The 23,907-nt window shown below is 36.8% G+C and overlaps 1 pseudogene across 1 annotated transcript; it reads left to right on the top strand.

Annotated features, from left to right (window-relative positions):
• Positions 1-4,417: 4,417 nt before the first annotated feature.
• LOC308338134 (tubulin beta-4B chain-like) lies at positions 4,418-12,865 on the top strand (annotated as a pseudogene). The gene is made up of 2 exons: positions 4,418-4,429; positions 11,734-12,865. The product of its transcript is annotated as a tubulin beta-4B chain-like (transcript).
• Positions 12,866-23,907: the final 11,042 nt, after the last annotated feature.

Genomic DNA, 23,907 nt, shown 5'->3' with positions numbered 1-23,907 from the left:
TCTTTTCTCTAACCGTATATACAATTAGCAAGGCATGCTGAGAACCTTGGGTGAAAGGAAAAAATAGGTGTCATTATTCTTATTTCCTGTGTCAGTGCACTTACTAGGATAGTAAAATGGAAGGACATTGATTTGGGAAGCAGTAAACCTGTGTCTTAGCTCTGGCTTTATACCTGAACTTGTCCTGACAATCTCTGTGAGCATTAGTTTCTTAATATACAAAATGGATTTATTAGTCCCTGATATATCTTTTAATTATCACTTTTAGGATAAAATTCAGATTAAATTTTGTTAAATTATGTAAATTTTCTCCCTTACACATAATCTGTATTAAACACACACACAAATAAAGATGTACATACATACATATCTCTATGTATGTACACATGTATATTCATATACATATATGTGTACATATATAATCTATGTTTTATGAAGACATTTATCTCATCTGATCTATGAAAATTCATTGGATGCCTTATATAAGTCTGATTCTATGTTAGGCTTTGCCTACACAGAGAATAAAGACTCTGACTTTAGGGGCCCCTGGGTGGCTCTGTGGGTTAAAGCCTCTATCTTCGGCTGTGATCCCAGGGTCCTGGTATCTAGCCCCGCAGCGGACTCTCTGTTCAGCAGGGAGCCTGCTTCCCTTCCTCTCTTTCTGCCTACCTCTCTGCCTACCTGTAATCTCTGTCTGTCAAATAAATCTTAAAAAAAAAAAAAAGACTCTGACTTTAGGAGGTACTATTCTGGTTAAGTTAGAACATTTAAAACAAATAATAAAGACCAAAATGTTTCAAGGTCTGTGATAGAATTATGTATAGACTAAAGAAAGGCACAAGAGAAAAAACTAAATTCATCATTTGATAGGTCTGTGCTGGACATCATCCAAGACCTTGTAAACTGCAGTTATGAAAAGGACCTTGTAACAAGACCGTCTTATCTGTACAGCAAACACACAAAATAGAGACTCCAGTTGACTACAACTCACATCTAATGACTGTCCACTCTCTCTTATTTCTTCACTGAATCTGGAACCTGCTTTCATCTTAATTACCTGTACCACATATTTGTTTATATATTTATTTTTCCCAATTGCCAAGTCAGTTGCCAGGACACAGAAAAAGGTCCTTAGTTACCCTCAGCACCGAGCAGAGTGTATGAGTGAATGCATAAATGAATATATATTATTCATGACTGTAGAAATACAAAGATTCAACAGGAACAATGAAGATAGGAATCTTCATTATGTAATTTTTAACATAGTATTGATCAACTAAGAGAAATCTTTTGTGCCTTAAATGTTTTCCAAAACTATTAGAAAAGTTAAGTCTCTGTGTGTGAGCACGCATTTGTGTGCCCGTGTGTGTGTGTACATGTGCATGCATGCATAAATGACCAGATTAATTTGTAATATGATAAACTGGAAAGAATATGGGTTTTGAAATCAAATAGAATAGGGATGGAGTCCAAGTGATATACTACTTTGAATGAGAGCTCTCAGAACTTACTCTGTCTTGGGATTTAATGAAACCAAAATCAGAAATCAGAAGCTTTTGTTGTTGTCTCACTTGTAAGGCTTAGCCATGACGGTCTAAGACTGCTGAAATATTGCCCATTGCAATAGAAATAATTTGCCTTTCATTAAGTTTTATAAATGAAGGCCTTTAGCACTATTTTTCTCCAATTGCTGGTCTTTGGACTTTTTCACTACCAAAGCAAAGGTAGCAGTAAATCTGATTGCAGTATTCGCATATCTTTAATTGGAGCTCTTTGTAAATTTAACACTTCACATTACAAAATGTGCATGACTTCCTATTAGAAAGTATGGTCATGCAATGAAAAAAATAAAGAGGGATCTAATTCTCAAAATGCTATCTGTGGTATGTTCGTATATACATGTGCCAAGGAAAGCCCTACCTCAGAGAATTAAAAAAGTTCCAAGTGCAGAAATTGCAAAGAATATGATTCAATTCCATCCAGATACCTAAAATTTTCCCTGGCAACACTATCTAGATTGGTCACATCCTTCTGTGGAATTCTTTCAACTCTTCATGTCCATATTCTTTTACAAATGAGCCTTAAAAACATATAATCAATTGCTCCTCACAATCCCAGTGCAACTCTTCCTGCCCACGGGTCCTGTCTCTGTGCTTTAATGAAAACATATAATGAATGAGCCTTGGATATGCAGCTATGCAGCCTGCCTCTATAAACAGATTATAAATTCTTTGAGGGAAAGTGCCACAAAACACTCCATATGAAGGATCGTTCTTGCATCCAAACATTTGTTGATAACGACGTTGAGTCATGTTGAAAAAAAAATCTCAAGTTTTCTTCTCAAAATTAGTTTCCTCTAAACTAAATTTGCCTTAGTATCCCCAAAGCACTGAGCTATATATTTGGAACACAGAGAGCTAGAACGTATATTCCTTTCTCTAAAGAAACCATAATTTAATTAGGAAGATGGAAAACTTCATAAAAAAGTATACTCAAAGTAACATATAATTGTGAAATGATGGCTTAAAAAGTAAATTAAACCTAAAACAGAAAATGTGTATTAAAAAGATGTATGTGGAATTTACGAATGTGAACTTTTTCTTTTTATAACATAGAAATTTGAGGATATTTTAGTTTCACTGAATCCTTAGCTAAGAAAGTGTTTTTTGATACCAAAGTCGAAAATTTCACTCATTCAGTTTAGAACAGAACATTAAAAGATAAATGATCTTAGAGATAGGAATTCACCAACTATCAGATCTGATAAATTACTCTACCTACAGATATTACAATTAATCTTATTTTTGTGAATCTCAAAGGTATAGAATTATGAATACTTTATTTAAAATATATGTTATTTAAATGTAATATTAATATCTGAAATCTAGTTAACTGTGACTCTCTGCCACTCTAAAAGTTAACATGCTAGTAAAAAATGTACAGGACTATGAAATTTAAATTATGAAGCTCTAATCTCCTGAGTTACTAGGAAGTTTAGCAATTATGTACTAGAACCATATTTTAAATTCTATTATATTATCAGGATTATAAACCGAATGGCTGCCAATAACATAACAATGCCCAGTTAAAAAGTTTCCTGAAGATGTATGGAAGATTCATGGGTGGAACTAACTTTAGCTAAACTGTGAGGTCCAAAAAGTCTGTTGTTCTTTAGCCTATTCTTGTATGTTCCTTTGTCCAGAAAATTCTCACCTCCAGTATAATTTGCATTATTTCCCTGTCAGGGACAGATATGACTGAGAAAGGAGCAGATAATTAGTTTGACTAGAACCATGGACACCAAACTGAATAGTTTGGATTTATCCTAGAGCCCAATGGATTTTTTAAACTATCGTGTCTTGATATGCTATTATATCAGTAATTGATGACACAAATTATTCCTTTTAATAAAAATGGCTTATTCTTCTACTTTCTCTTTTAGTCCCTTGCATTTCAATGTTTTTTTGAGTGAGTGGGAAGAAAAACAGCAGAGCCAATAACTAATGAGACTGAAGCTAACTCTTCCCAAGCTAGTTCCATATGAATATGTACGTTAAGACATTTAAAAAAAAATTCTGAGAAGCACTCCTTTAGGTAATGGAAGACCAAAAATTTACTTTGAATAAAGGACTGTTGTTAACAGATTTTCATCAAAAAATAATCTGTCAGGGGATAGGTGTGGCTCAGTCAGTTAAGCAAGCAATCAACTCTTGGTTTCCACACAGGTCATGATCTCAGCCCTTGTTTGGGCTCCACAGTCAGCAGGGAGTCTGCTTGAGATTCTCCCTCTCCCTCAGCTCTGCCCCTTCCCCCACTTGTGCTCGCAGACTCCCTCTTTCTCTAAAAATAAACAAAACCTTTTTTAAAAATCTGCCAATACAGTGGAGGGTCCATGAGAGGAGAGCAACATTAAAACAAGGGAAGTAAGGGAAAAAGAAGGTATTGTCAAAATCCAGTTGAAAGACGAAGGTCTGAGCCAGACAGTATGAATACAAACTGACAGATTCAAAACTGATTCATTTGTCAGTCATTTTTCTAAGCTCTAGGTCAATCCTGAAAATAACTTCAAAAAACAAAATAATACAAGTTTCATAAGTAACTATTTGTATAGATGTTATTTACTAACCAAGGATTGCACAGAACCATTTTTTTAAAATTGTTCTTTGCAGCTCCAGCCTTATTTGTCTCTTTGCTACTACTTCAATAACATCCTTTTCTGTCCTAGGCTTTGATCTCTAAAGCATAAAAATAGAAACTCAGTTTTCTACTTAAGCAAGGCAGCTAATTAATAGAATCAAAGTACTATTGCCCAAACTGATTCCAAAAAATGAAATCTATTTGAGTCACAAAAATGTTGATGTTTCATAGATTATGGCAGAGAAACTTCAGTTGACTGAAAGTTCAAAACCAGAACAACATGGCAGAACTGGTAAATATTTAGGTTTCCATGAATAGATGTCTGCTTATTAATGTCTGCATTGAAGACTCAAACAAATAGAACCCTGAAAGTCTTTTTCAAGGAGGCCATCTTGCCAACCTTCCACCAAATGGTTGCATGTCTTCTATCTGAACCATTAGATAATGGCTGCCAGGTCTCCACTGAAGAACTTACATTTGTCTAACGTGTAATTCTTTGTTTCTAACAAATTGAGTTTTAAGGTAGTCATTACGTATATGTGATAGTTACTATGAATTATCTTTTACTTCTTGGTTTGTCACTGAATAATTGTTTGGCCTTCTAAGTATAATTATAAATAGTGAACTTTTTTGCTTTTAACATTTTAAGATAAAGTTGAAGGCTTTGGTGAGGTTTTTATTCAACTGTTGCTCTTTCTGCTTTTAAAATCATATTTTAACTTTAAAGAATAATAAGTTCGTGTCCTATGGTGATTAATTTGATTACATAGCAACATAACAGACATGTCTCATTTTTAATCAGTTTTGAATCATTGGGCAAACTGAAAACAAAACTGTATCTTTTCATCCCACTATTTGTTCTTTACTATTGGGAGTAGTTTTCACTTGATACTGGATGAAACTTTTGTTAGTTTTAGATAATTATAGGTTGTATAGTCTGTTTATGTCACGAACATAATGGTCTTGTGTCAGAAATCTCACTGTTCAGTCCCCAGTAACTAAAACCCCGACTTTGACTTATCCTACTTTCTCTCTTCACCCAGAGCCTGGTTATTTGGGGGGTGTGGGTAAAGGGTATAGGAAACCAGTCTTTCTGTCTCACTCACCTCATCCTGTACTCACCTGTTCCTGTAAATACCACTCCTAAATTAACAGGAGTGGAGGCCAAATGGGGGGAAGGGAAGTTCTTACTTGGAGAGGTAGCATCACAAGATGGCATTGCAGGAACTTGGCCTGGGAGACTTTTAAAACTTCTGTGGACTTGTTGGAGGCTAGCCTCCTCTGTCTGCAATACCTGTGGGTACCCATGCAATAACTTTTCTTCAGATCCCTGCATCTCCCTCACCTCGAATTCCTCAGGTATCTACTTCATACAGAGACTACCAGTTAAGGGTCCTGTGGTCTATCCTGGAAATAGAGCTCAACAGAATTCAAAACAGCTCTAGGATGGCTCCATCCTTGCCATCTCCATCTGGTCTAAAGAAGAATCTTGGGGTGCCTGGGTGGCTCAGTGGGTTAAAGCCTCTGCCTTCAGTTCAGGTCATGATCCCAGGGTCCTGGGATCAAGCCCTGCATCCAGCTCTCCACTCAGCAGGGAGCCTGCTTCCCCATCTCTCTCTCTCTCTCTGCCTGCCTCTCTGCCTACTTGTGATCTCTGACGGTCAAATAAATAAATAAAATCTTTAAACAAAAATAAAAAAAAATCTTGTGATTTTTTTTTTGCCCTTCCACAGGTGAGAACGCAGTTATTTCACAAATGAACCCTCTTCTTTCTCTCAACCCCACCATCTCAGAGAACCATGAACTTGCCCTGAAGAATGTCAGAGCATTCGTCAGATGGCAGACCAAAGGGTCCCCCAAATTATAAGGGCATATCCAAGCTCTCCAAAACTTCTAATGAAGCTCCCCTTTCTAGGTTTCAGGCAGAGGAAGGGGAAGTCCCATTCATCATCCTTGGAATGGATCGTGGAACTAAGAATCCAGAACCAGCTCTTGAAGGAAATCTCTGCACAAATACTCTCTTCCTATTCTGCACTTTTTTTTTTTTTTCCCAATCCTTTCATTGTGGGTTTAAGAGCCTTCTAACCAGTTATTTTTCTTGGATAATTTGCGTTTTGATCTGGCATCTTACTTTAGAATTGTATATCTGAAGAATAACAGTGCTTCCAAGTTTTAAGCGCTATTATATTAATATTGGTCATTTTGGTAATAGCATACCCGTTAAATTTCTGTTAAGTAACAAATGAAAATAAAGATCATCTTTTATTATACATACAAATTGTTCTCCTCCAAATTCTACACGTATAATAAGTCCTTTTGTAAAGAAATGAGTACATATTTGAAGCATGCATTCTGTAGTTTTATTCAGATTTAAGAAAGATGTATCTTTTACTCTCTGCTTCCTCTTCCTCCATCCAAACCAGTAATCGATATGCAGATGCTAGATTTACAGACTCTCTTAGGATCACAAATCAATAAAGAACCCCATTGAAAAATGCTCGCCTGGAGGAGGAGAATATAAACTTTTTTCTTAATCTCTATAAGGCTTTGCTCCCAGGACCAAGCACTTCTCGTTCACTGTTAATAGTACTGAATTTTCTTACCGCTTTTTCATGTCAAAGGCACTCTTCAAATATGTACTTAATTAAGCCTCTCTCTTAACAGAGGTGGCCCTGGTCTCATCCCCCAGCCTCCCTTTTCTATCTCCTGCGTGGAGAGTTCTCTTTGAAGTCATGCAGGAGAGATGTGCAGGGATGAGGGGATGAGAACAGAGCCAAGGGCGCTTGTAATGAACTTTTGATGGAAAAGAAGTTTAGATTAATGCAGCTATTCTAGCTACCCTCTATTTAGAATTCTTGTAAGTGGAAATACTAAATTACAGTAAGATAATGAGTCAGATTTTATATTAGCTCTGAAAGTCTTGCCCTCTAAATGCATTTGTGGACATCCTATGGATTCCTAAGGATTTAGAACTCTGCAGATTTCCAGTTTTAGAGGACTTACTTATTTTGTATTATGCCTGGCTCTTTATGTTTATCTCTTATGATTGTCTTGAAGTTCACAGCTGGAACTTGACTTATTAAAAGTTATCTGTTTGAATACTTCTTGGATTGATTCCTGAAGGAAGTCCATGGTGATTTGTAACTTTGCATATTATCCATAACTGCACTTTTGGAAATAGATGTTGATCATTTGAGAAAGTGTTTCCTAACTGCTTACAATACACAGGCAATTTCAATAGTAGAATTAAATCTAATGTTACTATACAGTAGCTGCCAAATAATTCATTTAATTTCTTATCTGTGCTTATCTCAGTCACTTCCCAGAAAATTATTTTCTTAGATTGCTTATTTAAAGGTTTACAAAAAGATGCAGCAAATATATACAACATAAATAACTTAATGGTCATAAGTTTCATAATTATAGTAACTTTTTCTTCATTGTATTCTTGTTCAGGCATGCTGAATCTTCTTTGGAACATTAAATTTCATAGCTTGGCTCATGTTGTATTATGGCAAATATTATTTTGATTTTTTCATGCATTCCAGGCAGGATATAGAGGTAAAGTAAGATCCATATTGCATTCTCGATTTCCAATTTACCTGAACTTATTAAAAGAACTGTTGGGAGTCATTTAAAAAAAAAAAATCCTTATATTGTTTTCCAGGTCACAGATACTCTACTCAGCAGTAAAATTGTCTTTCCTAGTTTCTACAAGATACTGATTGCATTTCTTATGATATTTTAATAGGTTTATGCTTAGAAGTGTTAAAGTTCAGATTTTTGGAGATGTTTACAGAAAAATAGTTTGTGTATTTCCAGTATTTTTCAACAATTTCTAATATGCATTGATCAAGAGAGACCTCAGATTTTCTTTCATTTGCTAAATTATTTTCTGTTATTTAATTATATCTATTAGATATTTCATCTAAATTCAGACTTCTTCAATTTTTTATGCAATCATTCCAGCCCTTTTTTTTGTACATGCAATTAAAAATAAAGTTACAACAGTTAATGAGATTTTATTAAATTTTATTTATTTATTGGTCACCTGGGTAACTCAGGCAGTTAAGTGACCAACTCCTTTTTTTTTTTTTTTAAGATTTTATTTATTTACCTGACAGAGGTCACAAGTAGGCAGAGAGAGGGGGAAGCAGGGTCCCCACTGAGCAGAGAGCCCGATGTGGGGCTGGATCCCAGGACCCTGGGACCATGACCTGAGCCGAAGGCAGAGGCCCCAACCCATTGAGCCACCCAGGTGCCCCAAGTGACCAACTCTTATCTTCAGCTCAGATCAGGATCCCACGGTGCTGGGAACCAGCCCCGCCTCAGGCTCCCTGCTTGGTGGGGAATCTGTTTTTCCCTCTCCCTGTCTGCCCCTCCCCCTGCTCTCTCATTCTCTCTCTACTAAATAAACAAATCTTACTAAATTTTTTATTTATTTTTGTTTTACATAGTTAAAGATAGTTACATCTTAACTGTACCAGTCAAACCTCACAAAGTAATACTTCATAATAACTGAATTTTGCATGAAAAATAATGTAAAGAAAATAAACTATTATGCTGAAAAAGATCCCTTGTTTAAATTTATTTTAGATGATAACCCTTTGCCAGAAGTTATAAAATCTGCATACCTGACACACACAACATCCAATACTAAACAAAATGAAGACAAAGTTCTGTGTATTTTAATTTAGGCTCTCAGTAAAACTATTGATACTTTTGATCTGCACTTTGATATCACTCAGATGCTATTTATTATTATATAATAATTAGTTAAATACCATATGCATATCACCAAAACTGAATGTGAATCCCCCACCAAAGACTTAGCACCTATCATCCTCCTTGCCTACACTTTCCTCCTAGTTCTCCAATGACTGCCTCTACTACCATCTAGATCTCAGCTTCATAGGACCTTAGCAGAGAAGAATTTGGGGGAATCCTATGTAAAAAATCCTCATCCTGGCTCACTCCCCCTTATAGCACCCGCTTTTATCTCCTTCACAGTATTTATCAATATCTGAATGTTTTTATTTGTTTACTCATGTATTTTTCTGTCTCTGTCAATTGAAATACAAGCTCCATGAGGACAGCAACTTTGTCTCTTTGGTTCATCATTGAATTTCTGGTTAATAGAATAGTGCCTGACTCCCGGTAAGCTCTCAGTAAATATCTATTCACTCATTCATTTAATACACACCTGTTGAATAAATACATCCATCATTAAATGAACTCCATACCAGTCCATTTAAAGTCAGGGAAGAGATAGTCCATACAGCTGCCCAAAGCAAATTGGAATTGATGGATAATGTCAAGATTTTGAAGCCTGGAGGTCATTTAGAACCTCTAGGGTACTAGCAGCAGAGATCATGAAAAGTACCAAGTCTCTTTTTGGCTTTTCTCTTTTAGTATCAGTGTTAGAGAGCAGCACTGTGTAGAGCTAGAATTCCCGGTGTCCTATTAAATGGAATTTGCTTGTACACAGCACCTAAATATTTTCACTTCCTAAATATTTTCACTTAAACTTGGCCTGAAATTCTATCCAACAGTCACCACTTGTCTTTATATGATTACTACCAAAATGAATATATTTCCTCTAATACAATTTACCTTTCAGTAGATTAAAATTAAATGTTCTGAGGTTCATTTTCTTTTTTTTTTTTTTTTAAGATTTTTCATTTATCAATTTGACAGAGAGAGAGAGATCACAAGTAGGCAGAGAGGCAGGCAGAGAGAGAGGGGGAAGCAGGGATCCCACCGAGCAGAGAGCCCAATGTGGTGCTCCATCCCAGGACCCTGAGACCATGACCTAAGCCGAAGGTAGAGGTCCAACACTCTGAACCAGCAGGTGCCCCCTGAGGTTCATTTTCAAAGGAAAGTGCCAGCATCTAAAATAATGAGTTAATAGTTTGGTTTCATTTGGGACCAAGGAAACTATGGCTGGGCCCACCTGTATTAGGGAGACACCTAAGCTGGTCTATATAAGATACTCATAAAACAGAGGTTTAAAAATACAGATGTAACTTTTTCTTATTAGAATCCCAAAAGTGACCCTGCTGCAACTCATGGGAAAGGGAAAGTATAAAAAATTCACATACCCAGTACTTTAAGACCCATAGCTAGAAGTGTCGCTTTCACTTCTAGTAACATTCCATTAATGAAAATGTAGCTAAAGGACCACATCTAGCTAGCTGTAAGGGAGTCTGAGAAATATGGTCTCTAGCTGGGCAACCACATGCCCAGCAGCAAAGCTATAATGGAAGAATGGGAGAAATACTTTTTGACAGCTAGCTATTTCTACCATCAGCTAACAGGAGCATGACGATGGTGGTCCATGAGGAAAGTATTGGATGATTACTAGGTGTATGTTCAAATAAGAAACAAACACACACACAAACAAAAAATCAAAAGGTTTCAGTAACACAATGCATTGTTGATGCCTATGTTATATTTGGCTTATATAAATATTGAAATGGCAACTTATGCAGTGGATAACTACTTAAAGCCTTTTTATAACTACATCAGAGAATCAAATTGAGAAACCTGCCACACCGTCATGTACAAAAGCATTTTTTGTTTGTTCTATATAAAGGAGGGGCAAGGCAAGGCATGCTAGAGCAAAAAGTCAACTCCCATATGTGAAGTGTGTACCTTAATAAATACCATGTCATGAACTGTCATATCTTAAGTCTACTTCTAAATATAACTTTCTGTTACTCTACGAATTCAGTGGCACTTGATCTTTTCAAAAAGGTAGCTGCATCCATCTTCTGATTTTTTTTCTGTGACCCTCTCTTAGCTCTCACAGAAGTGGAATATACATATAACTTTAAACAAATTAAAATATTTGGTCATTTAAATTTTTATTCAATTATTTTTGCCTTTGTAATATTATTTGTGTAATATTATTTATGTAATATTATTTAAAACCACAGGGAAGTACTAAATCACAGCTTCTGCATTTCTACAAATATTTGCTGGCCTACTATCTACAAACCCTGTTTTGGGTACAGAGGATGATTTTTTTTTTTTAATGGATGATGGGCATCCTGCCTCTAGTGAAATAATCTTCAGTCTTTTTAGAGGAGAAAGTAAGGAAGGTTTACTTGTGCCAACACGCCAACTAAATAAAAGGGACATTCTCTTGTTAGTAATCCCAAATAGATTTTAAAGTTCCTGAAATTAGATTTCTTGTTACTGACCATTTCTATTTTTTATTAGACAAGAATAAATTTTAAAACATCTATACTGTGTCAATTTCCCTAGTATAAGTAGTAAGTTGATTTAATAAGTAGTACATTTTAACCTGCACGTAGTGTGCGGGCTATTATCGGGATGCCAACTAGAATACACCTATGTGGCAGACGGATAAGGCATAAAGCTCAAAATCAAAATATATTAAAAGATTATGCTTTTATTGTGAAAACTTACAATTCTTCGTATTAGAAAATACAGTCAGTCATAGCAGGGAAGTTCATTCTGAAGTTTAAAAAGTCACTCTTAGCCCTCCTGGCACCAGCTCCTGGGCTCCTGTGCGGTTCTTCCGCCAGCGCCACTGTGGCTGTCGCCCGGAGGAAGATCTTGCCCCTCTAGGCCAGCCAGTGCAGAAACCAGATCCACGCTAAATTCGGAAGGTCATCAGCGACAAGCATGGCATCGACCCTACCAGCGTTTACCACAGCTACAGCGACCCGAAGCTGGAGCAGATCAACGAACACTACAAGGAGGCCACCGGTGGCAAGTGCGTGCCCTGCACTATGCTTGTGGACCTGGAGCTGGGCTCTATGGTCTCCGTGTGCTTGGGACCCTTTGGGCAAATCTTCAGGCCAGACGACGTGGTTTCTGGTCAGAGTTATGCAGAACAGTGGGCCAAGGGGCACTACACAGAGGGTGAAGGGCTGATCGACTCTGGGCTGGAAGTTGTGAGGAAAGAACATGAAAGCTGTGACTGCCTGCAGGGCTTCCAGCTGACCCACTCCCCAGGTAAGGTGACTGAGCCTGGGATGGGTACCATCAGCAAGATGGGGGAGGGGTGCCCAGACAGGATCATGAACACATTCAGTGTGGCACCATTGACCAACCTGTCAGACAGGGTGGTGGAGCCCTATGATGCCACCATCTCAGTCCACCAGCTCATAGATAACCCAGACTGAAAGCTATTGGATTGATAACAAGGCCCCCATGACATTAGCTTTGGAACTTTGAAACTGACCACACCAACCCATGGGGACGTCAACCACCTGGTGTCAGCCACCATGAGTGGGGTTACCAGCTGCCTGCCTTTTCCTGAGCAGCTCAATGCTGACCCACGCAAGCTGGCTGTCAATAGGGTCCTCTTCCCCTAACTGCAATTCTGCATGCCTGGCTTCACCCCACTGGCCAGCCGGAGCAGCCAACAGTACATGGCGCTGACAGTGCCTGAGCTCACCCAGCACATGTTCGATGCCAAGAACATTACAACCACTACCTGACCGTGCCTGCAGTATTCAGGGGCTGCATGTCCACGAAGAAGGTGGATGAGCAGATGTTGAACGCCCAAGACAAGAACAGCAGCTACTTCATTGAGTGGATCCCCAAAAACATGAAGACAGCTGTCTATGACACACCACCTCGAGGGCTAAAAATGTCTGCCACCTTCAGGAGCAACAGCACAGCCATCCAGGACCTGTTCAAGTGTATCTCAGAGTGGTTCACAGACATGTTCAAGTGCATGGAAGCTGTGTGAACTCTTTATTCACTCACCACCTGTTCTCTGATGATCATGTCTCTGTATGCACTTGCTCTTTTTCATGTCTTGCGGCCACATTCCGAACAGACTTGGCCATTAAAGCATTTACATAGTGAGAAAATAAATCAATCTTCTTATCTTCTTAACTTGAAAATAATTCTAATGGCAATTAAACTCTTACCAAAAGAAATAAAAAAGAATCAGGTTAGAGGAGTTCTCTTTAAAGACCATCAATGTTGGGCGCCTGGGTGGCTCAGTGGGTTAAAGCCTCTGCCTTTGGCTCAGGTCATGATCCCAGGGTCCTGGGATCAAGCCCCACGTCGGGCTCTCTGCTCAGTGGGGAGCTTGCTCCCCCCTCTCTCTCTCTGCCTGCCTCTCTACCTACTTGTGATTTCTGTCTGTCAAATAAATAAATAAAATCTTAACAACAAAAAAAAGACAGTCAACGTTAAGATCTCTGGACTTTAGACAGAAGTCAATTTTAAACATCTATAACATATTTTGTTGACAATTGTATTTTTGAATATCTAGAGAGATATTCCTATAGACATTTATTCCATGTTTTCCTACCTTAAAAACTTCCATATTCTCAAGACATAGCGTTATGTATTTTCCTCCTCAATGTAGATATTCCTTTTAGGCTAATTTTAAGTTCAGTCCAAAACCATCACACACAAAGGCACTATGACATCACAGGTTAATCCAAAAACACTTCGTTAACATGCCTGTTAGTGTCAAAATGTTCTCTGAAGAAAGACAAGATTGCATGAGCCTGCCGCATTTTGTTCCAAAATATTTGCTGATGGTAAAAAGAAAAAAAAAAAGTGACTGTCAAGTTAATAACATACTGAAAATGCTGCAGTTAGAATGACCAACTCTGTTGTCCCTGAGTAAAGTGTGGAACCTAAGAGAAGAGCCTAATGAGAGATTTTTGTTATTAACAGAGCGGGAGTGAGGGCTTTAAAGTTCTACTTAGCTTCCTCTATGAGAAGTGCCTATCTAAATACAGAACATGGAAACAGATGCCTTGAAATGTTCCAGCCTATTTGACTATATAAATGTATATGGATGCTCTTCTGTCACCAAGACCATCAGTGTAAACAAGTGGTAGTTTACAGACTATATAATCCATTTCCACTTGGAAAAAACTCTCCTGGTTATTTTTAGACAGACTCTTACATAAGGTACTAAAATGTACCCTATAAAATAACTTAACACACATATCAAAATGCTCTTTTATTTCCATGGAGAAAATTAAATCCTCTGGAGTTTGTGACTAAGAATCTCATGTTTCATACAGTATGTTTTTCCACTTCTAAGTATTTTTTCTCATCCCTACATTTCCACCCTCCCTCAACAGTTAAGACTAAAAACCTGAAGAACTTTTTTATTCTGGCCTTCATCTTAGAAGACCATTTCTTTGCACCAAGCTGATAATTAAAAGTTTTTGGATTTTTTTTCTGTTTGGCATACTGGGTGATTAGTCCATTGAAATGTGTTTCCACAGCCTTCTTTTGTAGTTCTCTATTGCTATGCATCTTTTCTTTTTTATGTTTGTCTGAATTGAACTATATTTACCATCTGCTGTTTCAGGCTCTCAAATGATCTGAAACCTTTGAATTTTGTTAAATCATTCCTCATTATTGCTTTTTTAGTAGTATCTATAAAGTGTATCTGTTTCCCTCCTAAGGATTTCCTTATCTCTATCATTTACATATGCTAGTCACTAAGATACTAGGACACCAAACAACCAGTTTGAAATGCAAAGTCCTCAGCTAAACCCATCTTCTATTTTGAAGTAAACTCTCTCTATCACTTTGCCTCTCTTCCAAGCTTTGTATTTATTCCCAGAATGCTGATATGAAGTCCTTTAATGACACTTTGATTGTTTTAGTATATTAGATCCTTTGAATTTGTTTTAGCTATTGTCTTATAATTACTTTTCTCCTACAGTATAAAAGTTTTACTCTTCATGTCTTTTCTTATATTGAGGATAGGTTTCCATAACTCATTTTTTTTTTAAGATTTTATTTCTTGGGGCACCTGGGTAGCTCAGTGGGTTAAAGCCTCTGCCTTCGGCTCAGGTCATGATCCCAGGGTCCTGGGATCTAGCCCCGCATTGGGCTCTCTGGTCAGCAGGGAGTCTGCTTCCCCCTCTCTCTCTCTGCCTGCCTCTCTGCCTACTTGTGATCTTTCTGTCAAATAAAGAAATAAAATCTTAAAAAAAAAAAGATTTTATTTCTTTGTTTGACAGAGGGAGAGATCATAAGTAGGCAGAGAGGCAGGCAGAGAGAGAGAGGGGAAAGCGGGCTCCCCGCTGAGCAAAGAGCCCGATGCAGGGCTCCATCCCAGGACCCTGAGATCATGACCTGAGCTGAAGGCAGAGGCTTTAACCCACTGAGCCACTCAGGCACCCCCTGTAACTCATTTTTTAAATAAATTCAACATTTGGTAGAAATAAGGTTTTTTTCTGTTTTGTTATTGTGGTTTTTGTTTGTTTGTTTTGCTTTTTTTTTTTTTAGTAATGGGCATGATATTGCCCTGAAAAAAAAGGGTAGAAGAAAGCTGTCCTGATCTAAGCTTTGGGGACAAGTCAACAACATCTTTTCTTTTTTTCCCCTCACTTTTATCTCAACATATACAAGGATTTAGAACCTTTCCATAGCACCTTGGTGTCCATAGGAAATCACCGGTGTAAAACTTCACAAAAGGTGCCAAGTGGGTGGAAAGGGTAATATACTTTTGTGATAACACACACAATGATATCCTAGGTAATAGAATCTACTTCCCTTTACAGAGGTTTTGGTTCTAACCAGTCATTGACTCCTTTGTTCTTTCATTCATTCATTTTTTATAAGACTGAGTTATCAACTACTGCATAACAAATTTCCCCAAAGTTGGCTCAGTCAGTGATGCAACCAACTCTTGATTTTGGCTCAGGTCATGATGTCATGGGTTGTGGGACTGAGCCCTATGTCAGGCTCTGGGCTCAATGGGGGAGTCCTCTTAAAGATTCTCTACCTCTGCCCCTCCCTCCTCAAATAAATAAATAAATAAATAAATCATTAAAACAAAAATTTTTTTTTTTTGAGGAGTGCCTGGGTGGCTCAGTCAGTTAAGAGTCTGCCTTCGGCTCAGGTCATGATCCCAGGGTTCTTGGATCGAGCCCCACATCAGGTTCCTTGCTCAGCGAGGAAACTTATTTCTCCCTCTCCCTCTGCCTGTCACTTGCCCTGCTTATGCTCCCTTTCTCTGTCAAATAAATAAATAAAATCTTAAAAAAAAAAAATTCTTTGAGTCTCCTTGCCCTCAATGTCTCATGGTTTTGGTTGGAAGATCAAAAGAATTAGGCAGTTCTGTGAGGCTAACCATATCTAGCTACTGAAACAAGACTATGGAAAGGTACATAATACAGAAGTCTACGGGAAGTTCTTGCTTTTCCTGTCTTCTACCTGAGCTGGAACATCTTATCTCATCTTCTCCTATCCTCAGACTAGGATTTACAGTATCATCCCTCCTGTTTCTCAGATCTTCAGACTCCTAATAAATTATATCACTGGCTTTCTTTGGCCTCTAGTTTGCAAACTGTGGGACTTCTCAGCCTTCAGCATTGCTTAATAGCTCTCTTTCTCTTTCTCTTATTAGTTCTGATTCTCTAGAGATCCCTAATACACTATTTGATCCTTTGCCTTGATTGTTGATTCTTGCTTCATAATCAGATCTGCTCTAGCCTTTGAATCTGCCTCCCATTCAAATCCTCTCCCCAAAGTCTGTAAAGGAGCACAATGCAAACATTGAGCAGTAAACATAGGTTTGCATGAAAGCCTGCTAACTATGTGAACCTTGGCAGTTCACTTGATCACACTTAGAATCAATTTCCTCATCTATAAAATAAGAAAAATATAATGCTTGGCTTTCAGGATTGAGATGATATTTGTACCATACATTTTGTTCATAAGCCCTCAATAAACGTTTTTTAGAACAAATTCCACCACCCTCCTGATACGGAGGCAGGGGCCTGAAGTCCTAGAAGCAGCAATATAAATGTTTCTGCAAAAACATTTTCTGATATAAGTCATGAGGAAATTTGACATCTGATACATAGTAGCTCTGATGATTGTAGAATTCTAAACACTAAATCTTCAAGCTCCTAACCAAGGCATTTGTTGGTCTTTCCCTTCCCAGATTCAAGACAGACCTGAGGGGGAAATCCCAGCTCCAGAGCTTCCATGAGACTCACTGAGGCCTTTGTTATGAGAGTCTTTCAGTTCAACTTCTCTTTCTGCTGTGTCTTGCTCTATTCTCTCTTCAATGGCTTTATATCTAGAGTACATTCTCCAATAAAATTACTCCATTAAAGTGCTGCATCTCAAAATCTGTTTCCCAGAAAAATCAGCCTGTGTCTGATGTTATTTTTTTAAATATTTATTTATTTATTTATTTATTTATTTATTTATTTGACAGAGAGAGAGAGATCACAAGTAGGCAGAGCAGCAGGCAGAGAGAGAGAGATAGGGAAGCAGGCTCCCTGCTGAGTGGAGAGCTGGATGCAGGGCTCGATCCCAGGACCATGGGATCATGACCTGAGCCGAAGGCAGAGGCTTTAATCCACTGAGCCACCCAGGCACCCCTGTTTGATGTTATTTTATAAGGTGTTGGAGGTGGGGATAGAGGAGAGAGAATGGGAGTTGGGGAGTCTTCCAACTTCAAGTAAGTCAAATAGGTATCTCTAGAACATTCTAGAGAACACTCAAGACAGAGACACAGCATGTGACACTTACAAAATAGGTTGCTTGGAGCAATGTTTAGACTGACTACCCTATGGTAGAAATGGGTATCATTAATAACACAGAGATTAAAAACCAGATAAGTCTTATTACTCTGCTTCCTTTCATTCTATGTCCATACCGATGGGCCTTGCCGTCCTAATTCATTTCCATTTCATCTGGTACTGAAATTGGAATTGGCAATGGCATGTTAAGGCAGACATACAAACTCCAGACATAAAACGACATTGCCCCCGTTCCCCACAAGGGCACCCCCACTAACAATAAAAAATAAGATTTGGAGTGTTTTTTAATGGCTGCAGACTTTTTAAAAGTAGAGTGTACTGATGGTACAGTGGGATATATACCTCTAGTCAAGAACAAAAGCCATTCTGCTTAGCTAGATGTTTCTCTACAGTAAGTAAACACTATTATTCTCTGAAACATCTTCCCAGGTATTTGATTATCAGAGGTTTTAAAGAACACCCTGCTAAAAGGCTTAGAATAGATTGAAGGTGATCCCAGTTGAAATGAGGGACAGGACCCCTATGGCTAGCCAACATCAAGAAAGGTGAATGACTACAATATTTTGACTACTCTGAGAAGTACCTCTACCCCTTGCCTACTATTTTTTAATTATTTGTAATGTACTGAGAAGTGGTGTGATTCAAATATTAGGGAGTTATTGCTGTGAATCTCACAGGAATATCCTGAGAGAAGCTCAGGCAGAAATACATATTTAAGCAATTTTTTAAACTAGTATGTTTACATTTTAGAAATGACTCATCATATTCTATTGTGTAAATACATATTTAGACTAGTAAAACTCTTTAGAAAGCTATGAATTAAAGCCAAATGTAAGTATTGGAGTTAATCTTTTTTGCCTGCTTTAAGCGCCATTTTGAATGAGTGGGGTGAATTGGACATTGTGTGTGTATAATGATGAAAAATGGTAGGCTACAATAAGGAATAATTATTTTGATTTCTAGAGCATAATGGCCTATGAATTATGTTTAAAATTAATGAAAGAGAAGATAGAGAATGATTTGAATCTCATCAGTAGCTATTTTTCTCTTTCTCTGAGGCAGCAATGAGCCATTTTCTAAGGGATTTGAACTTTTGTGAGCAAGTCCCTCTAAGCTTCTAAAAGGTCTTAATTTGAAGCTGAACCTTTTTAATGATGATTTGTTTCGCTTGAAAGAACAAACAAATAAGCAGTTGGACTTCCTGAGAGGTTTTCATTGTATAAAGACAATTTCTTTGCAAATCTAAATAAGTTTTCAACATTTGGAAGGACATGTACATTCCAGCATATCCTTTGCCATAAAAGATCCCTTCTCTCCTCAACATTACAAATAGCTATAAAAAGAGAGGTTATTTTCCCACAGAAAGCAACTTGGACTTAAAAAGAGAATAAAGGTGTTTTTTAGAAAATTTTCTTTCACTCTAATTGCATCCTCTAACATTAAATAGAGAAAACCATTGTCTTTCAATAGTTATGTCAAATCTAGAACTATCGCTTGGCCTTATGTTTACCTGTTTAGTCCTCTGTTGGAAGATGCTTTTATTTCTAGTCTTTTTAGGAAAAATCATCTCCCAGTGAAGATGGAAAATAATGTTCCTAGAGATATCACTGTATGGAATGCAAAATTTGGCAACATGTTTGAATGGTGAAAGTGACCATCTCTCAGGTGTTCTAATGTAAATATCCAAATTCCAGCTTAGGTATCAGGACATACTTGGTTCTTCTCACTCATAGTTAGATCCTTCATTCTCTATCCTCAACTGACTTGAAGGACAAGCTGATACATTCAGTCTGCTCACAAGCTGTCAATGGTCTCTTGAATCTAATTATTTTCCTCAAAACTCAACTACTTTAAGTCTTCACTGTATCTAGAGAGAATGGCTTTTCTTAGTCCTGTAATTCCTGAAATATTGTGTATTAAACCACTGGTTGTCTAAAAGTCAGTTTTCGGTGATACATAATATTCCCTTATTTGGTACTAGTAGTTTCCTATTTATTTTATAAATACCTTCTATTAATGATTTTTCCATTTATAATAATACACAGTTTTTTAAAAGTAAGTCTAACTGATCAATTCAAAATGTTAATTAAAGTAATATGGCATATTTATGAAGAAGCTTGTGCAGAATACTGTTCAAAAATACATGTTACTCTGCTTCTCACTCCCAATATTTGGCATTATAGACCCTCTTCTTGAATTTTTTTTCTTTTTATCCTATCCTAAGATTCTGACAAAAGTATATTTTCTTTATACTTACTCCCTTGTGGTTTTATTTCTTTATTATGCTTGTTTGTTTATATTCTCTGGCTTTCACTACTATCCCTGTGGAGATCACCAAATCTGCATTTTTCTCTTTCAGCTTCCTCTGGCCCTCCTATAGAGGATAATAATATCTAATCCTATAGAGGATTATTTTAAGAATATGAAGATGGAAACTAACCTAATTTTAAGAATGTTTTACTTCTAATATCTAGGTTTTTTTTAATTGGTAGAAAGCCAGCTTATTATAGAACCCATTCTCAGTCATCAGTGGGTATATTATCTAATTATGAGGTAATGTTTAATAATTTTAGTGAACCACTTCACAATATAAACAACTATCACTATCAGTTTGATTAAAAAAAAAAAAAACAGAAAGTTAAGCCTATGATAGAATAATAAAATCAAAGTCGGATTCCTTACCATTCTAGGCCCCCTTCTAAGGACTTAATTTATTCATGTCATTATTAAAATGAGGCACCAAGACTAAGAATGATACTTGACATTTGCTCGGACCATTGAAGCTTATAGTAGCTTTATTACTTGTGTGGCCTGTGTTACTAGTAAAGTCTAATTTTTTTTTTTATATTTCTGTAATACATTATGGTTTTATGGTTCTTTTTTATTTATATTATTGGAGCCCTTCAAAAATCCTGTGTTGTAAGTGGAGCAACTTATAATTTTGGCTTTTTTTGCATAGAAAATGCATTTAGAATTTTGTGTTAGGATCTGGGTACTAATAGAAACTAATGGACATCTGGAGGGAGGTATGTGGAAGAGTAGAGCTGTTCATAAAATTATAGAGAAATTAATTTTGAAGGGTTATAAGATGATAAAAGGAACTACATTAAATGTTCAGGATGGATCAGAGATGAGGCCATAGTGTGGTATAAATTTATGATAACTAAGTCTCTAGAAAAAGAGAGAGAAAAGTCCTATTTTTTAGCATTCGTTAATTTCTATGATATAAATACTCCCATCATGGCCAATTTCAAGCTACCAATATGGTATCACTGAATGCAGGATTGAGAAGAGATATGCATAACACAATATATAGTATTTCTATCATACAGCTGTTGATATAAACAACCTGAATCGTAGACAACAGTAAACTAATTGGGAAGTGATGAGTTATATATTATCTTTTAAATATAATTTCTTTAACTTCAAGTTTGTATAATTTAATTTTTAATAATGGCCAGTTTTAACCACCAGTTTGCAACTTCCTGAAAAATTGAAACATTAGCTCTTGTAACTCGGTATATGCCAAATCTGGCAAACCACTAGATTTATGGAACATATGATTCCTTCAAATATTTTAAGTACACTATGGAGAAGGAAGGATAAGACTTTAACATTTATTCCAGAGAACATTACCAGAAGCAGTAGAAGCAAAACATACAATGGCAGATTTGGGATTCATTTTAAGACCACACTTTTTAACAATGAAATTTGCCAAAGTGATTGTCTATTTTGCGCAACAAAGTTTCACTGAAAGTATTTAAAGTGACACTTTTTACTGAAGATGTCCAAGAGCCTGAATGACTTTAGATAGCAATTTTGTAGAAGACATCCAGAACTGCTGTGGTTAGACCTAAAGGATGCCTTCCAACTCTAAGGCTTAGATGACGATTTTGATTATCAAATACTTGACTTATAGGTTCCTGATTCATGATTTCAAATCAAATGTCATCTAAATTTCATCCATGAAATTATTTTTGCTAAATCACAAGGGTAGAGAGAGGGTTACTTAAAAATGAAGTGGGCAGCACAGTGCATGTCTCAGTGTTTTACTACTGGCAAAAGGTTAAAAATACCAGAACTGGCTTACATCCCATTAGTCCGATGTTTCCCACAGGAACAAAAGGAAAGCTACAAAAAGAATAAACATTTTTCCCCACAGTCTTCTAAAGAGAAGAGAAGGGAGACACAGGATAAGCAAGAAAAATAATGTGCACAGTCTCCATTCAGAGTTTGTCCCCAGCCCTGGCTCTGGACTTAAATATAAGGGATGTTTAGTGAGGGGAAGAAAAAGGTGTGAGGTCAGCCATTGGAGCTGTACTTACAGATTTTTCTATTTGAAGACATCTCTAAAACAGATGCCAGAAATGGAAGAAATTGCTGGAATTCATGGCTCTGTCTATCTAGGTTTTGATAGAAAATTGAGAGACATTCATAAATGAAAATTAACTAAAAATAAAACTGTCATTTGAGTAATTTGAATATGCATGCAGTTTATCTCCAACTTCTTCATGATTTTCAGGGTATTTTAATACCATCTAGAGATTCATATTTGAAAGGCTTGAGATGATAACTTGGAAATTCACAAAAAAGAGAATCTGAGTACAATCAGAGTAGAGAAGAGCTCTGCTAGTGCCAGGCTAGCAACCAACCATAGCTAGCATAACCTATAAAGGTTCTAAGGAGGATTTTGCATGCTTCATGCATTTTGATATTTAACTTTCAATCAGATGTTAATGCCTGAATCTCTCAAAATAAATAGCTAATGTATATAAAAAGAAAGAGATGCTCATGAGGCTGGTTTATATTGCCCTTTTATCAAATTATAAAAAGATCAAGCTCTAATCTGCTAGTCTCAAAGCAAAATTTTATTGAATCTAGATACATTAACCACTAGCATTAAGAAAAACATGGTTACTCAAGCTGTGATAATCATGTGGGCAATGAAACCAGTATTGTAAGCCATACATCTCACCTACATAAGAGGGCTGAGACCACTGCCATCAAGGAATAGGAGAGGAGAGTGAAGGAACACCCCCCCCAGGGGGATGGAAATGGGGGGAGCAGAGAGAGGGGGCACAATCCAAAGTTGTCTGAAATTATTTTGAAGACTTACATCTTATTTTTTGAATCAATGTAAAAATTTGTGGTTTCTACTCTACAATATATCCATATTTATTATAATAAAAATAAAATTAAAAATTTTTGTCTCTAACATTTTTAGCATTATTGACATGGCAGGAAGATGGACCGTGTGCATCCCACAGCTTCAAATACACCCTAACATAACACTTTGTCCCCTTGGGGTTATGCATGTCCCTGTTTGAAAGGCACAGAACCCCAGAATCAACAAGTTATCCCTTATCCTATAAACTCATTTGCATATGCACAGGGTAATTTCATGTGCATTTGGCATTTTTACAAACACTTCACTTAGTGGGGATGATGAGGCTAAGCTGTCCACAGGTCAAGAGATTGAAAGGGGCCTTAGGAGGCTACTTTGTCTAGTCTCTGGCCTTCAAGGATAATCACATTTAAATTACCAAAGACACAGGGGGATACATTGTTCCATAAACTCTGCGGGAGAAGGATTTCCATAAACAATCTTGGAAACTCATCCCATTTTAATATCAGGAAGTTCCTTCTTCAATATAAGCAAAATGAATTTTAACTCTACAGGTCTTGGGAGACCTATAAAAAATAAATTCTGGTAATTTAATTTAAAAACAGCCACTTGCACTAAGGGCCATCAGTTATATCCTACATGATGGCAACAATTTATTAGGATGTCTCTAGAACATACATGGTATTGATGGCGAAATTAAAATGTCAGTTTAATTTTCTGTTATATTTGAAGCTTGAAATTTGATCTTAAATATTCTTCTTTTCAGTTGCTAGGTTAGAATGAATAATAAGCAAGTTTTTAAGTAAAAACTAAACATATGCTATGCTAATAGTTTAAGTAAGCAGAAAGGTAAATCTCCTCTTTTCATGGGCAAAAATAAAGAAAACCTGTTCTGTGTTTACAGAAAAGGAGTGTAGCTCTCTGCTAGTGAGGCTTTGCCATATTTCTTCATCATCTGGTATCCATGATGTGCTTAACAAATATGAATGAACAAATGAATACATAAATAATGCACACTCAACTCTGAAGAAGAATTTCTTCTGTTGAAGAACTAAACCAAGCCAAAAACTGAGAAATAAGACTCTGTTGGTTATAGTCAAAGATGTTTAAAAAGGAGAATGA

The sequence above is a fragment of the Martes martes genome (assembly GCF_963455335.1).
Source record: "Martes martes genome assembly, chromosome: 1".
Lineage (NCBI taxonomy): Eukaryota > Metazoa > Chordata > Mammalia > Carnivora > Mustelidae > Martes > Martes martes.
The sequence above is the reverse complement of the archived record's forward strand: the minus strand, read 5'-3'. Positions and strand labels throughout refer to the sequence as shown.